This window comes from Hyla sarda, chromosome 6 (genome assembly GCF_029499605.1).
Source record: "Hyla sarda isolate aHylSar1 chromosome 6, aHylSar1.hap1, whole genome shotgun sequence".
Lineage (NCBI taxonomy): Eukaryota > Metazoa > Chordata > Amphibia > Anura > Hylidae > Hyla > Hyla sarda.
In genome coordinates this window covers 117,977,206-117,993,284 of record NC_079194.1, presented here as the reverse complement: position 1 = coordinate 117,993,284, position 16,079 = coordinate 117,977,206, and the positions used below count along the sequence as shown (strand labels likewise).

The 16,079-nt window shown below is 42.6% G+C and overlaps 1 long non-coding RNA gene across 1 annotated transcript in view; it reads right to left on the bottom strand.

Moving 5' to 3' along the window:
- Positions 1-1,154: 1,154 nt before the first annotated feature.
- The window catches only part of LOC130276021 (uncharacterized), a 28,687-nt gene continuing 13,762 nt past the window's right edge, over positions 1,155-16,079 (bottom strand). The window contains exons 2-3 of the long non-coding RNA XR_008844989.1: positions 15,806-15,894; positions 1,155-6,749 (exon numbers count right to left, since the gene is read on the bottom strand). This is a non-coding gene — a long non-coding RNA (uncharacterized LOC130276021). The remainder of the gene's footprint in view (positions 6,750-15,805; positions 15,895-16,079) is intronic.

The window sequence follows — 16,079 nt, the reverse complement described above, 5'->3', positions numbered from 1 at the left end:
ACCAAGGATAGCGCTCCAGAAGCAAACAGGAGGGGGGGGGGGGGGGGTCTTAATTTCCCTAACATACAGGGTTGTAACTTAGCTTGTCTATTTAGATTTATAGTGGACTGGATCCACGGTTCCTCCTTCCATGCAATCACTGAGCTGGAAAGGGAGTTGGCAATGCCATTGAATCTCACAACTCTTTTACACACCTCTTATGCAAAGTTGCCCCCCTATATTAAACATTGTGTTGTTGTGGGATATTGTGATTGTGTGGAAGGAGGTCCAGACACTCTACCGCCTTCCCTTTCTGATCTCTAAGCGCATGCCCATATGTAGTCATCCTGAATTCCCCCAGGGTATCTCTCCCAATGTGTTATCTATCTGTAATGTTAAGGGACTCAGTGTAGTGGGTGACCTTATAAACAAGGCTGACAAGCACTGGATGTCCACCCTGCCACCCATGTCCTACAGGTAAACCAATTATATTCCTTCTGTAAAGACAGACTACGTAACCTGGGCAAAGAGGCAGTAACTCATTAGCTGGATGACCTTAATGGGATCTGGCCACGCAAGGTATCGATTTCAACCATATACCCTGCCCTGAGATGAGTTGTACTGAAAGTAGACCCTACCACCCTTTTCTCAGCATGGTTGACCTAGCTACCAACAATATTTCGGAAGATATTCACGGCTGGTATACTGTCCGTCATTGTGTTATTAATGAGAGATGGTGTGAAACCTATTACAAACTGGCACATAAAGCACTCTATGGGTTCAATATACTCCCCTCTCCCTACTTCCCTGACAGAATTAAAGAATGCCCCAAGTGCTCTACCCCCCTGACGAACCTGTAGCACAGTGTCTGGATGTGCCCATTTACAGAAGCTAATGGTGCTTTTCTATGGTCATGACACCTGGGGCCTTACATTAGCTTTTACACCTTAGGCAGTCCTTTTTCACAAACTCAGACTTCCAGAACAAGGTCAGCCGCAGCTTCCCAGAGTGCCTCAAATGGTTCATATTGTCCTCCTAGTAGCTCTTTTTCTGTCTTTTTGCTACTTGGTTGTCCTCCTCCACGCCTACTCTGTCTATGCTCATAGCACAGCTCAAAATATTCTGTACCAGACAAACTGGATCCTGAACGGCACAAAACCACACACACGCAGAAATTCAATCATATATGGCAGGTGTTTATTACAGCACATTACACAGCTTCAGAAATATAGGACATAGTCAAGCCCTTCCATTTGAGGCAATGGTATTGCCTGGGTGCTTTGGGGGACACTCTGGGAGCTCTGCAGCTCCTTGATTAATTGCCTTTCCATATCTCTGGTCCTTCTACATTTCTATTTATTGAGGAACTGTTATTTTGGTGCGGGCTGTTCTATAGTGAAAAGTATTTCCTTTATGCCTGGATCATCAAATTTTGGGATCGTATTACTATGGACATAGGGGGAGATTTATCAAGCTGTTCCTGTCATTATTTTTGCTTTAAAAAGGTGCATTGTTGCGCATTTTTTGTCATTTGCGCATTTATTTTGCGCCTTTTTCGTATATGCCATTTTAGCAAAAATGACTGAGAAGCCAAATTCCGTTTAGACTTAGGCCGTGGAAGATAATTACTATATGCGTCTTTTTAATTTTGGCGCATATCCTTAAAAAAAATGCGCAGATCTAGAGCTGGGTTGAGGCAACCTTTCCAAAACATCGCCAAAACCATTGGACACAGTTTAGTGCATTGATATTCTGTAATTACCCTAGGTTTGTGTGTGTGTGTGTGTTTTTTTTTTTATTTAAATTAGTTTTTTTGTTAATTTTAGATGAAAATACATTTGTTTTATCTACATTTTTTTTTCATTAAACTAATTTACATTTTTAACTAAATTTATGATGTACAGATATACATGTTAAAATTTGGAAATTAAACAAACTTACAAATGATCCCAGACTGTTCATATTTTAACTTCAATATAATGTAATTTTGTCCCATTCTTGCATTTCCTTTACTGTAATGTGAATTTTAGATTTTTTACTCTTGCTTGGTTGTTTAAACATTTAAAAAAAAAGGGGTTTATATTCTCCATAAGCAAAGTTCATTAACCCCTTTTACTCTTTAAATGTGCTAAGAATAGCCTTTAACCTTTGTAAAATACTAAGTCAATTTTTAAATTAGATACTGATTAAATTTTTGCTTACCGCATAGAAAAATTTGCTAAATAACAAAGAAAGGTTAGCTAAACAACATAGTTGATTGTGTACCCAAGTCAAATGAATATATTTTTCAATTGATTAATTTGGTTGACTTTAGCTACCCTTACTCAATTTTTAATTATCATGTAAAACTGCAAATCGAAAATCAATTTTTTTCAAATTTAAAATAGAAAATTGTTCAAAAGTTAGATTTTTTAACTTTTAAAACAAATATTGTTAAAATAAAACAACTAAATGAAGATAATAGGGATTTATAATTATAAAATAATTAATTGCTCTCTAAATCCAAAGAGGAATGTGCAAAGCTGTTACTCCGTTGAAACTCACTGTGCAAGACAAACTGGTTTTGGCGGCTTCCTGCGCGTTCTGAGGTAAAAAAAAATAAAATTGCAATATTTATCAAGTCTGTGCGCCTTTGATAAATTTTGCGCAAGGATGACAAAAACAACGCAGAAAGAAAGTGGTCAGAAAAAAAAAAGAAAAGCTTTAAATACAATGATCTATCTCCACCCAAGTCCTCCGTGCAGTTGAAAAAGTCCAACGACAAACCGCATTAAATTCACAGGTTTTCATATCTTACCTCCTCAAAACAAACTTTTATGAATTCTGTTAATTTAATACAATTATTTTTACACGCTTGCCCGAGTGGACAAGCCCTGCAGTAGTTGGTGTGTGGTTACTAAAGAGAAACAGGCAGCAGGATCACCCCCCCCTCCCCCCAACACACACACACACTATCCAGAGGATATAGGTTAATAGTGCAGGTGATGCTGTGTAAAAAATAAAAAATTAATTATAATAATAATTTGAATAAGAAAAATATCCCATCTGCTGTTTTTTTATTTTTATTTTTTTTTATGACCCATGGAGGTGGTCTCTTCCTGTTTATTAAACCAATGCTTTCGTCCGCATGCTCTAGCCCAATTATTTGCTCCGAAATTTGGTAGTGTGAACTCTTCCAGGACAAATGGCATTTGTAGTAGGCCACTTGTATTGTAAGGACAAATTGAAGTGTGTTATTAAAAACATACTAATTATTTTAAATTACTAATAAAGACTGAGACAAAAAAAAAAAAAAAAAAAACTAGGTTTAATTAACATCATGAAAAATTAACACATAAAAACGCATTATCACCTAATAATTCTCACTTTAAATATGGAAAAAAAGTAAGATTTAAAGCGGTTATCCAGGAACTTTTTTTGTTATATATATCAACCGGCTCCAGAAAGAAAGTTAAACAGATTTGTAAATTTTTTCTATTAAAAAAAATCTTAATCCTTCCAGTACTTATGAGCTGCTGAAGTTAAGTTGTTCTTTTCTGTCTAAGTGCTCTCTGATGACAGCTGTCTCAGGAACTGTCCAGAGTAGAAGCAAATCCCCATAGCAAACCTCTTCTCTGTGCAGTTCCCGAGACAAGCAGAGATGTCAGCAGAGAGCACTGTTGCCAGACAGAAAAGAACTCAACTTCAACAGCTGATAATTATTGGAAGGATTAAAGATTTTTTTTAAATAGAAGTAATTTACAAATCTGTTTAACTTTCCTGGAATACCCCTTTAATTTGTCAATCCTACTATTGAACCATAAGGCTGGGTTCACACTGAGTAAATTTCCGTGCAAATTTTATGTGCTGCAAAAATGCAACATACACTGAAATCTTTTTTTCATGAACCTAGCTTAACACTTTACATTTAGCACTTTTTTTTTTTAAAGATCGCTATACTGAAACAACTACACAAATGCGGTGCTCTTGAAATCCAATAACGTGTTATTTATGCTCTTGCAATTTATAAAAACATGAACAAATATTTATTTCAGATATCCAACACCCATTTTATTGTATACATTTCTTATGATGCATTGGTACTTCCCTTTAGGTGCCACCACTGTAGTTCTCTTCGTTCCAATTGGATCTGTATACAATTACTTGCTCACATCCAACATTTTAGTCATGACTCAGGGCAGATACTTTATTCCTGACCTTCACTGTGTCTATACCAAAATGGTATTAGTTTTGTATGGTATTCAAAAAGGAAAAAACTGTGGAGTCACAGACAATGCATAAGCAAATTGAGTGGGTAGAGCCCCGCCCCCTGCGCACGATTCACTGAATTTAGCAGAGGACCTTCTGGGGGACATATCTCAAGACCTATTGGACATATTTAAGTAAGTGACCCCTCGTAGGACTCCTGCTCACCCACAATATAACCCAGTGTATTGGGTTCAGTGTGGGTGAACAGGCTGACAGTTTACCCTTTAAGCACCAGACTACGGTCGTTTTCTAGCAAATTTCAGCATGGCAGTTGAGTAACAAGTTCCTTTATTAGTTGTTTGCTAGAAACGCTCTCTGAATGGTGGAATACCTTGTTTGAGCCACACTTTCTCTCGGTCAGCATTGCCAATAGGGTCATGACTGCATTATTTTATTTTTTAAGACAAATTTCTGTCCCACTCATGGCAGTCAACATATTTTAACACTGGCAAACAGTTCTTTTGCCAGATCTTTCTTTCTGCCGCATGTTTGTATACTCCACCAAGTTCAATCCGTTCTATCCAAAGTATTTTCACGACTAAGTTGCAAACGGCTGGCATATTATTATTATATATTTTTTTTTTATCCATTTAGAGCAATGGACTCAAACTGTGGCCCTCCAGATGTTGCAAAACTACAACTCCAAACATGCCCGGACAGCCGTTGGCAGCAGCCAACGGTTGTTCAGGCATGCTGGGAGTTGAAGTTTTGCAAAATCTGGAGGGCCACAGTTTAAGAGCACTGATTTAGAGTAATGCCACACACTGGTGAGTAATGCCACACACTAAGTTTGTGCATACTCAGTGTCCCTTTTTCGGATTCCAACAAGCATGTCAAAAGCAAATATATGTATATTATATCTGTTATCTATTAATCTTTCCATTTCAACTTTGAAACCCCACTTTTCCATTGCTGTTTACATTGGAAGCGTTACTCCACCTCAAAGTCCAATATTTAGTCAGTAACCATGTCAATTACAGTGTAAATGCAGTACTTAAGACTATAGCTCTGGCTGTCAAAATGACCATCACTGGCTTTTTTTTTTGATTGGTAATGGTAGTAGGCTCTTCCACTAATTCCGACAAGACCTAGGATGTCAAAGCATTTTTTATTTTTTTTTACCCTCATAAAAAAGAGGAAGATCTCTGGCACGCACTCCATACATTTCTATGGGAGCGCTGAAAAGACCCGAGTACAGTTGTCTGGCATCATCGGCGCTCCTATAGAAATAAATAAAGCGCGTGCCGTCTACCGGCAGACTACACCCGCTCCTCACAGAGCAGCGGAGTCCTGTCCTGGAGATCCAAGGGGGTCCCAGTGGTCAGACACGCCCCAATCAGCTACTTTTCCCCCTATCATGTGGCTTGAGGATACGTTTATTTCAGAGTACTCCTTTAAGCTAATTAAAATGGATAACGGATGCCACCGGGATGTTGAGTTTCTAACAACAAAAATCTGTGGTAATTTTAACATAACCCTGTAATTTTACAGTAAGAGCCACAAAATGTTTTTTTGTAATTCTTTACCTTGGAATTACAATTGTCATCACCCAACTTTCAATCAGATAAGTTCTGGTGTTGACCCAGTAGTTCAATTTGCAGTCCTAACTCCCTGATCAGTCTGTAGTTTTAAGGCTGGAGTTACCTGAAATATAGCTCTTATTGTATTTTGTGTCACCTTCACGAGAGTCATCTTCCTGAAAATCAAATCACTCCGCTTGTTATCTTTTTTTATTTTTTTTGAAAAAGATGGAAAATAAAACCCCAAGCTGCTCAGAAATATCTGGTTCCATTTCTTGAAACAAAAGTTTGAACATGTGGTATTTGGCTAATGAAGAGGAAAAAAAAAAAATAAAAAATAAATCTTGTATATCCATTAGGGTTCGTTTTGCTCTTTTTTAATGATTGTTGACAAACATGGACCCATTTGGCAAAAGGATGGAGCTTCAGGGGTTATCAAATAATCACCAGGTTCCTCTTTAGGATCCAAAAAATCTACTTTAGAGTTAGTTAAGTTATATTGAGTTTGTGTTGCAATAGTACGAAATTTCGGCTCAGATATATAAGAGTCTGGAGTGTTATCAGTGTCTTGAGTTAAATTGTCAGAGGAGGAAGCAGACAATTCAACCTCCACACTGGCAATTGATGAGGACGGCATTGTTGTCGGTTTATTAGCACGATGGCGTTTTTTTTTCAAACTTTCTTCGATTATACTCTGTCCTTCCTCTATAGCAGGAAAAACAGGAATGGCATCAGGTCTTAACACTGGTCCGTTTGGAGTTTGAAGGTATGACTCCCTCAAGAAGTGGAGTGAACAAAGAAAATATTTGTTACGCTTTTGTCCCTCTTGTATTGTTTCGACTAATTCTTCTATATTAGCAAAGTTCTGCTCAGTCTGTTTGAGCCAAATTCTGATTCTTCGGGGATCATTTGGAAATTTGTGCATTTTTATGCCTCGGCTTTGTCCTTTTCTGCCAGAACTACTTTTGCATCTGTTCACCAGGCACGAAGGCATTATTTATCCTACAAAGCAAAAAATAAAGACATTTTAATCTAACAACATTCATAAAATAATAATTTAAAGTGCAAAGTAAGATCTCCATCACTACTGGGCTGGAGCCACGTGGAGCTCCCCAAATTAAACTGGGTGCAGCAGATGAAGACTACCCTCCGCTGGCACACAGTATGCACCTGCCGCTTTTGGAAAAGGGCACTTGGACATTGATGTTTCGATCATGCGAAATCTGTCATTGCAAATTGCCTTAGTAATTACAGTCATGGCTGTGAATGTTGGCACCCCTGAAATTTTTCTAGAAAATGAAGTATTTCTCACAGAAAAGGATTGCATTAACACATGTTTTGCTATATACATGTTTATTCCCTTTGTGTGTATTGGAACTAAACCAAAATAAAGGGAGGGAAAAAAGCAAATTGGACATAATATCTGTAACACTCATGTTTCAGAAGACAGGAACACCGGTGGATGTGGATCCGCTGGACCTGTTTCGCATATGACTCAGACCGTACCAGGGAGCGGAGTCTAAGGTACCAATGGTTTTCACCAGAGCCAGCCACAAAGCTGGATGGACTTGCTGCAGCAGGCAGCACCCAGGTCGCTACCCCTGGCATGGCTGAGGAATTCGAGGCACAGAAGGAATAAGGCAGCTCGTGGTCAGGATAGAAGAAGGTCAGGGCAGGCGTCACAGTAGCATAGTAAGGAACGTAGCAAATGGTCAGTAGGCAGGTGGCAAAGGAGCAAGGTCAGGTCACGGTGCAAAGGGTATAATACAAGGCAAGACAATCACAGGAATGCTTTCTCTAAGCTCTAAGGCAACAAAGATCCAGCAGGGAAGTGTGGGAGGTGGAGGAATTTATCAATGAGCCACAGGTGTTACTTCACTAATGGGCACACTGGCCCTTTAAATATTAAAGTTCCGGTGCAAGCTCATGCCCTAGGGGACGCGGACAGGTGCGCCAGAGCAGAGAGGCAGAGGCAGGGGCAGGAGAAGCACCAGGCGAGTGACAGGCTGGGATTCGCATGCGGGCACGTCCTGCGATGCGAATCCCAGCCCCGCCGGCAGCAGCAGGTTAACGGGACCATGCGCTCATGGCCAGCGTGTGCGGCCAGAGCGCATAACGCAAAAGTACCCCCCTTCCTTTGATCTCCCCATCCTTTTACAATTCAGAAAACTCCTGAAAAGGTCACGGTCCAGGATATTCTCCTCAGGCGCCCAAGATCTCTCCTCAGGACTGTAATCCTCCCAGTCAACCAGAAAAAAATTGTTTACCTCTCACGGTTTTAGTGGTTAATCTGTTTAACTTTGTAGACATCAGAAGAGCCGGAGAAAGGTGTGGGGACAAGAATCTTTTGAGAAAACCGGTTTGACAAGAGGCTTGAGGAGAGACGTGGAAGGAATTGGGAATACGTAACGTTGCAGGTAGATGGAGTTTGTAGGAGACAGGATTCATTTTTTTGGTAGAATCTAGAAGGGACCAAGCTTGTAACAGGGTATCTTGAAGCGGATGTACTTGGATGAAAGCCAGACCATGTAACCAGGAGAAGGATGGAGGAGGTCTTCTACTCTTATCAGCTTGCACCTTCATGGGAGAAAAAGCCTGGGATAACGACTGTCCGGTCTGTTGCCAGATGGTGGAGAAGTCACGGACCAGTTCATCAACAGCAGGCACACCGGAGGAAACTGGGAGAGGAAGAGGAGACCGGAGATGGAGTCTGTAGACAACAACAACAACAAAAAAGGGGAGACAACATCGTGGACTCGAAGTCCTTATATGATTATATGAGAATTCAGCCCAGGAGAGAAGGTCGACCCAATCGCCTTTGCGAGCTGAAACAAAATGCCAGAGATAAGTCTCAAGAATTTGATTAACCCTCTCCACGTTGGATTGAGGGTGGTAGGCAGAGAAGTCCAGATTGATGTCCAGACAGTTACAAAGGACTCGCCAGAACTTAGAGACAAACCGCACACCACGGAAACGATATGCTGAGGAAGTCCATGTAAAAGAAAGACATGCAACAAGAAGTACTTCGCCAGCTGTGGGGCAGAAGGAAGACCTGGTTGAGGAATGAAATGGGCCATCTTGGAAAACTGATCTACAACGATCCAAATGAAAGTGTTATAATGAGATGGTGGCAAATCGGTGATGAAATCCAAGGCGATATGGGACCAGGGAGTCTCCGGAACGGGTAAAGGATGTAAGAGTCCTGCAGGAGTTTTGTCACGGGCAGAAGTTTCACAGGAAGGAACAAGATCAGAAACATCACGTTCAAGATGGGGCCACCAGTAGTGCCGGGAGATAAGAAGTAGAGTCTTGCGTATTCCAGGATGATCTGCTGTCAAGGAGGAATTACCCCATTTCAGTACCTTGCGTCTCAATCTGGCGGGCACAAAGGATTTTCCCAGAGGAACTAGCTGAATTTCAGCAGGAGCGGCAGGAATCAAACGGTCAGGAGGAATAATATGCCTAGGCGTGGAGTCCAAACCAATGACATCAGAGGACCTGGAGAGAGAGCATCTGCCCTGATGTTCTTATCTGCCGGATGGAAGTTGATGAAGAAGTTGAACCTAGACAAGAACAGTGACCAGCTTGCCTGGTGAGGGTTTAAACGCTGAGCAGACTGAAGGTATAGAAGATTCCTATGGTCGGAGTAGATGCTGACTGGATGAGAAGAACCCTCCAATAAATGTTGCCATTCCTCCAAAGCTAGCTTGATAGCGAGGAGTTCCCGATCTGATATGGAGTAATTCCTCTCAGCAGGAGAGAAGGTCTTGGAGAAGAACCCACAAGTAACACTCTTGCCCTTGGCGTTTTTTCTGAGTAAGAACAGCACCCGCTCCAATAGATGAGGCATTAATATCCAAAGCAAAGGGCCTCTCCGGATCTGGTCTTGTAAGCACAGGAGCAGAGGCAAACGCAGACTTTAAACGGGAGAAGGCCTCTTCAGCCTCTTGAGGCCAAGACTTAGAATTAGAAGTCTTCTTAGTGAGAGCCACGATTGGAGCAACCAAGGATGAAAAATGTGGGATGAATTGACGATAATAGTTAGCGAATCACAGAAAGCGTTGAATAGCACGTAGGCCTGAAGGACGAGGCCAATCCAATACTGCAGACAATTTATCTGGATCCATCTGCAGGCCCTGATGAGAGACAATGTAGCCAAGAAACAGAAGAAGACTAGACTTCTTGAACAGGCATTTCTCCAGTTTGGCATAGAGATGATTCTTCCATAGTCGCTGAAGAACCAGACGAAAATGAGTACGATGTTCCTCTAAATTGGAAGAGAAGATCAGGATGCCATCTAAGTATCACAGGTGTAGAGAAGATCATGGAAGACATCAATGACAAACTCTTGAAAAATGGCTGAAGCATTGTAGAGATCAAAAGGCATTAAGAGATACTCAAAATGTCCATCACGAGTATTGAAGGACGTTTTCTATTCATCTCCTTTGCACATACGAATGAGGTTATACGCTCCATATAAGTCCAACTTCAAGAAAACATTGGCACCACGGAGACGGTCAAAAAGTTCTGAGATAAGAGGTAGTTCTTGACCGTGATTTTGTTAAGTCCCCTGTAGTCAATGCATGGACGGAGTGAGCCTTCTTTCCTACAAAGAAGAAATCAGCAGGAGAAGAGGACTTACGGATAAATCCCTTTTGGAGATTCTCCTGGATAAACTCAGCCGTATCTTTTGTCTCAGGAACCAATAGAGGGTAAATTCTTGAGTGGTACCAGGGAAAAGATTTATAGGGCAGTTGTAAGGACTATGTGGAGGCATAGCCTGTTTCTTGCAGAATACGTCAGACAAATCTTGGTAAGGTGGTGGAAGGCCAGGTAAAGGAGGAAGATGAGAAACAACTTTAGGCTCAACTGGTTGGAGGCAAAGATTTTGACAGGATTGTCCCCAGCAAATTATTTCTCCAGTTCTCCAATCCAGTTGCTGAGAATGGTGTTGCAGCCAAGGAATGCCTAGAAGAATCTCTGAAGTACAGTATGGCAGAACATAATTCAATGTTTTCTTTATGCAATACTCCCACTTGCATGACGAGAGATTCAGTACAGAAGTGAACCATACAGTCCAGATTTTGTCCATTAACAGATGAGATGAACAAAGGGCTTGGCAAGCAGAGTAAGGGGGAAGATGATACTTGTGGACCAAAGAAGCATCAATAAAGTCACCTGCTGATCCAGAATCCAAAAATGCTGTAGCGATAAAGGAAGACTTGGCTGAAGCGAAGACTTGTACAGAAATAGTTAAGCATGGAGAGGTAGTATTCACACCTAAGGACACCTCTCCCACGTACCCTAGGTGCGGGCTTTCCCGAACGCTATGGGCAAACTGTACAGTTATTGAGGAATTGCTCCAGGCTAGCCCAATACAAGCACAAATTCTCACTGCGTCGTCATGACCACTCCCGTTGCTTAAGATGAGAACGATCCACTTGCATAGCCTCTTTGGCAAGAGGTGCAGGAAACTGAAGAGGTGGACATTGAAACATGGGTGCCAGGTGAGGATATCTCCGTGTTAGGGCTGGTTACCTCTCTAAGCGCAGTTCCTCTTGTCTCTCAGCAAAAACGCACATCAATGCGTGTGGCCAAGTGGATAAGTTCAGTCAAAGAAGATGGAGGAACACGTGCTGCGAGGACATCTTTAATCCTGCTTGACAGTCCTTTTTTTGAATGTGGCACACAAGGCCTCATCATTCCATGCAAGTTCTGAGGCTAGAGTGCGGAATTGAACGGCGTAGTCACAAACAGAAGAATTCCCTTGACAGAGGTTCAGCAAAGCCATCTCAGCAGAAGAAGCACATGCGGGTTCCGCATTGCGAAATTCTGCCAAGAAAGCCAACAAATTGGAGGATACCTGATCACCATCCCAAAAGGGGTGTAGCCCAGGCCAGGGCTTTTTCGGACAGCAGACTAATGACAAAGGCCACCTTCGCACATTCCGTCGGAAACTGTTCAGACAAGAGCTTCAAGTGCATGGAGCACCGTGTAACGAAGCCTTTGCATAAACTTGGAATCACCATCATACTTAAAAAGGTAAAGGCAGACATAGCTGGGAGCCAGAAGGGACTGCAGGAACTGGTGTGGGAGTGGGTCAGGTTGAGTTACATGCTGCCGTTTCCCGGACGCTGTGGGCGAACTGTACAGTCCTTGAGGAAGTGCTCCAAGCTAGCACAATACAAGCACAAACTCTCACTGCGTCGTCGTGACCTCTCCTGTTGCATAAGACGAGAACGATCCACTTTTATAGCCTCTTCGGCAAGAGGCACATGTTGAAATACGGGTGCCAGACGAGGCTATCTCTGTGTTCGGGCTGGTTCCCTCTCTAAGCGCAGTTCCTCTTGTCTCTCTGCAAAACGCACATCAATGCGTGTGGCCAAGTGGATAAGTTCAGTCAAAGAAGATGGAGGATGAAGGCCAATAGCTGTTGCATCATAGCAGACAGTTGGGTAAGTTGCTGCGCCTGTCGTGCCAATTGCTGAGACTGACATACCACAACCAAGAGATGATCCACGATTTCATGCACGGATACCTCAGCAGGAGCCATGACCGGATCTTACTGTAACACTCATGTTTCAGAAGACAGGCACACCGCTTTGTGGATCCGCTACCTGTGTGGCAGATGACTCGGACCGTACTAGGGAGCGGAGTCTAAGGTGCCGCTGGTTTTCACCAGAGCCCGCCGCAAAACGGGATGGACTTGCTGGGCAGGCGGCACCCAGGTTGCTACCCCTGGCACTGCTCGACCACACAGGCGGATGAGAAATTCGAGGCACAGAAGGAATAAGGAAGCTTGTGGTCAGGATAGCAGGAGGTCAGGGCAGGCGGCAGAGTAGCATAGTCAGGAACGTAGCAAATGGTCAGTAGCAGGTGGCAAAGGAGCAAGATTAGGTCACGGAGCAAAGGGTATAATACACGGCAAGACAGTCACAGGAATGATTTCTCTCAGGCTCTAGGGCAACAAAGGCAGGGAAGTGTGGGAGGTGGAGGAATTTATCAATGAGCCAAAGGTGTTACTTTACTAATGGGCGCACTGGCTCTTTAAATCTCAAAGTTTCAGTGCGCATGCGCCCGAGCAGATGGGGACACGCGCGCGCCGGAGCAGAGAGGCAGAGGCGGGGGCAGGAGAAGCACCAGGTGAGTAATGGGCTGGGATTCGCATGCGGACGCGTCCCGCGATGAGAATCCCAGCCCCGCCAGCAGCAGCAGGTAACGGGACCATATGCTCACGGTAACAATGTCACGCCAGATTTAAAAAAATGGGTTGGACAAAATGATTGGCACCCTTTCAAAATTGTGGAAAAATAAGATTGTTTCAAGCATTTCACGCTCCTTTAAACTCAAGGGGCAAGTAACAGGTGTGGGCAATATAAAAATCACACCTGAAAGCAGATAAAGATAAGGAGAGAAGTTCACTTAGTCTTTGCATTGTGTGTCTGTGTGCCACACTAAGCATGGACAACAGAAATAGGAGAAGAGAACTGTATGAGGACTTGTGAACCAAAATTGTGGAAAAAAATCAACAATCTCAAGGTTACAAGTCCAACTCCAGAGATCTAGATTTGCCTTTGTCCACAGTGTGCAACATTATCAATAACTTTGCAACCCATGGCACTGTAGCTAATCTACCTGGGCGTGGATGGAAGAGAAAAATTGATGAAAGGTGTAAACGCAGGATAGTCCGGATGGTGGATAAGCAGCCCCAAACAAGTTCCAAAAATATTCAAGCTGTCCTGCAGGCTCAGGGAGCAGTGTTAGCGCAAACTATCCGTCGACATTTAAATGAAACAAAATGTTATGGCAGGAGACCCAGGAGGACCTACTGCTGACACAGAGCCATTAAAAAAAAAAAAAAAAAAAAAGCAAGACTACATTTTGACAAAATGAACTTTTGAAAGTTTTTTGGTATAGCACATCATTCTGCTGTTTACCGAAAATGGAATGAGGCCTACAAAGAAAAGAACACTGAACCTCCAACATATTTCACTGTAGGTACTATGATGTTTTGGGGTTGTTTTGTTGCCTCTGGCACTGGGTGCCTTGAATGTGTGCAAGGCATCATGAAATCTGAGGATTGCCAACGGACTGTACAGCCCAGTGTCAGAAAGCTGGGTTTCATCCGAGATCTTGGGTCTTCCAGCAGGACAATGACCCCAAACATACGTCAAAAAGCACCAAGAAACGGATGGCAACAAAGTGCTGGAGAGTTCTGAAGTGGCCAGCAATGAGTCCAGATCTAAATCCAATTGAACACCTGTGCAGAGATCTTAACCCCTTGGGGACGGAGCCCATTTTGACCCTAAGGACGGGAGCATTTTTTGCACAATGTCACTTTAAGCATTAATAACTCTGGGATGATTTTACTTATAAATTTGAAAATACCCCATATGTGGCCCTAAACTGTTTCCTTGAAATACGACAGGGCTCCAAAGTGAGAGAGTGCCATGCGCATTTGAGGACTAAATTAAGGATTGCATAAGGGTATTCTATTCCAGTGATTCCCAAACAGGGTGCCTCCAGCTGTTGCTAAACACCCAACAGTGTAAGGGTGTGTATATGTAGTGTTTTATCCTTTATTATGTGTTAGTGTAGTGTTTTTAGGGTACATTCCCACTGGCGGCAGTTTACGGTGAGTTTCCCGCTAGGAGTTTGAGCTGCGGCAGAAAATTTTCTGCCGCAGCTCAGACTTGAAGCAGGAAACTCACTGTAAACCTGCCTGTGTACATTCACATGGGGGATCAAACCTCTAGTTGTTTCAAAAGTACAATTCCCAGCATGTACAGACAGACCGTGCATGCTGGGAGTTGTACTTCTGCAACAGCTGGAGGCACACTGGTTGGAAAACCTTCAGTTAAGTTCTGTTACCTAACTAGTATTTTCCAACCAGTGTGCCTCCAGCTGTTGCAAAACTACAACTACCAGCATGTACTGATCGCCGATTTAGTTATGCAACAGCTGGAGGTGCACAACTACAACTCCCAGCATGCCGAGACAGCTGTTTGGGCATGCTGGGATTTGTAGTTTTGCAACTGCTGGAGGGCTACAGTTTAGAGACCACTGTATAGTGGTCTCAAACTGTAGCCCTCCAGATCTTGCTAGGCAACTTACCGGCATCCTTAGTCTGCACCAGGGAGCAAGCCACGCGTCATTGCCGCCCGCTGCCGCCGATCATCGCCCGCTGCCTCCGCCGCCGATGGTAAGTGACCTCCGGGGCCGGTCACCTACGGTTCCCCTGTTCTGCCCCCCCACCCCCGATCTGCTATTGGTTGGTCGCGCCTGACCCACCAATAGCAGGGATCGGAGGGGTGGCACCCCTGCCACCTAACTCCTATCCCTTCAGGGGGACCAGGAGTGTCTTGGACACCCCCGATCCCCCTTATTTATCGGGTCACCGGAGAACGGTGTGAAACGGAATCGCCGCAAATCACCGGTGTGATTTCACCGGTGATTTGCGGTGATCGCTGTCCCCAACAAGTTAAAATTTCTGTTGGGAAGAGGCGCCCTTCCAATAAGAGAGACCTGCAGCAGTTTTCAAAGGAAGAGTGGCCCAACATTCCGGCTGAGAGGTGCAAGAAACTTATTGATAGTTAAAGGAAGCCACTGATTTCAGTCGTCATTTTTTTCCAAAGGGTGTGCAACCAAATATTAAGTTAAGGGTGCCAATAATTTTGTCCAGCCCATTTTTGGAGTGACATTATGTCCAATTTGCTTTTTTTCCCCCTCCTTTTTTGGTTTAGTTCCAATACTCACAAAAGGGAGTAAACATGCGTATAGCAAAACATGTGTTAATGCATTCATTTTCTGTGAGAAATACTTCATTTTCAAGGCTAAGGAATAAAACGAGTACAACCAAGACATTAAATTACATTATAGCCTATTAGGGCAAATATAAGGATCAGCAGCACATACAAACATATGTAAAATAAAAAAAATAAAATAAACAAACACAAAATTTGATTTGGCTACTACAGCACTATTATCCATCTAAAAGAATATTATTATGAAAGTGACACTTGTCATTTTAGCGTTATTTATTTTAATATTACAATTACCTTGATCAGACTTTATTTTAATCCTGAAATATAGTCTGGTGTTTGAGAATTCAGGAACTTTTGCAATGTACAGCTAGTGGCAGTCTTTTCTACAATAAAAACAAACAAACAAAAGAAAAGCAAACAATTTAGATCAGATCAAATAGAAAATAAAAATAGATTAATAGAGGTATAGTGGTACAAATAACATATCCGTATTACCTTTCTAATATTTAAAATATAGTTAGATGCAGACCAAAAATAAAAGTAAAAAGGAATTATAGATATTTTTATT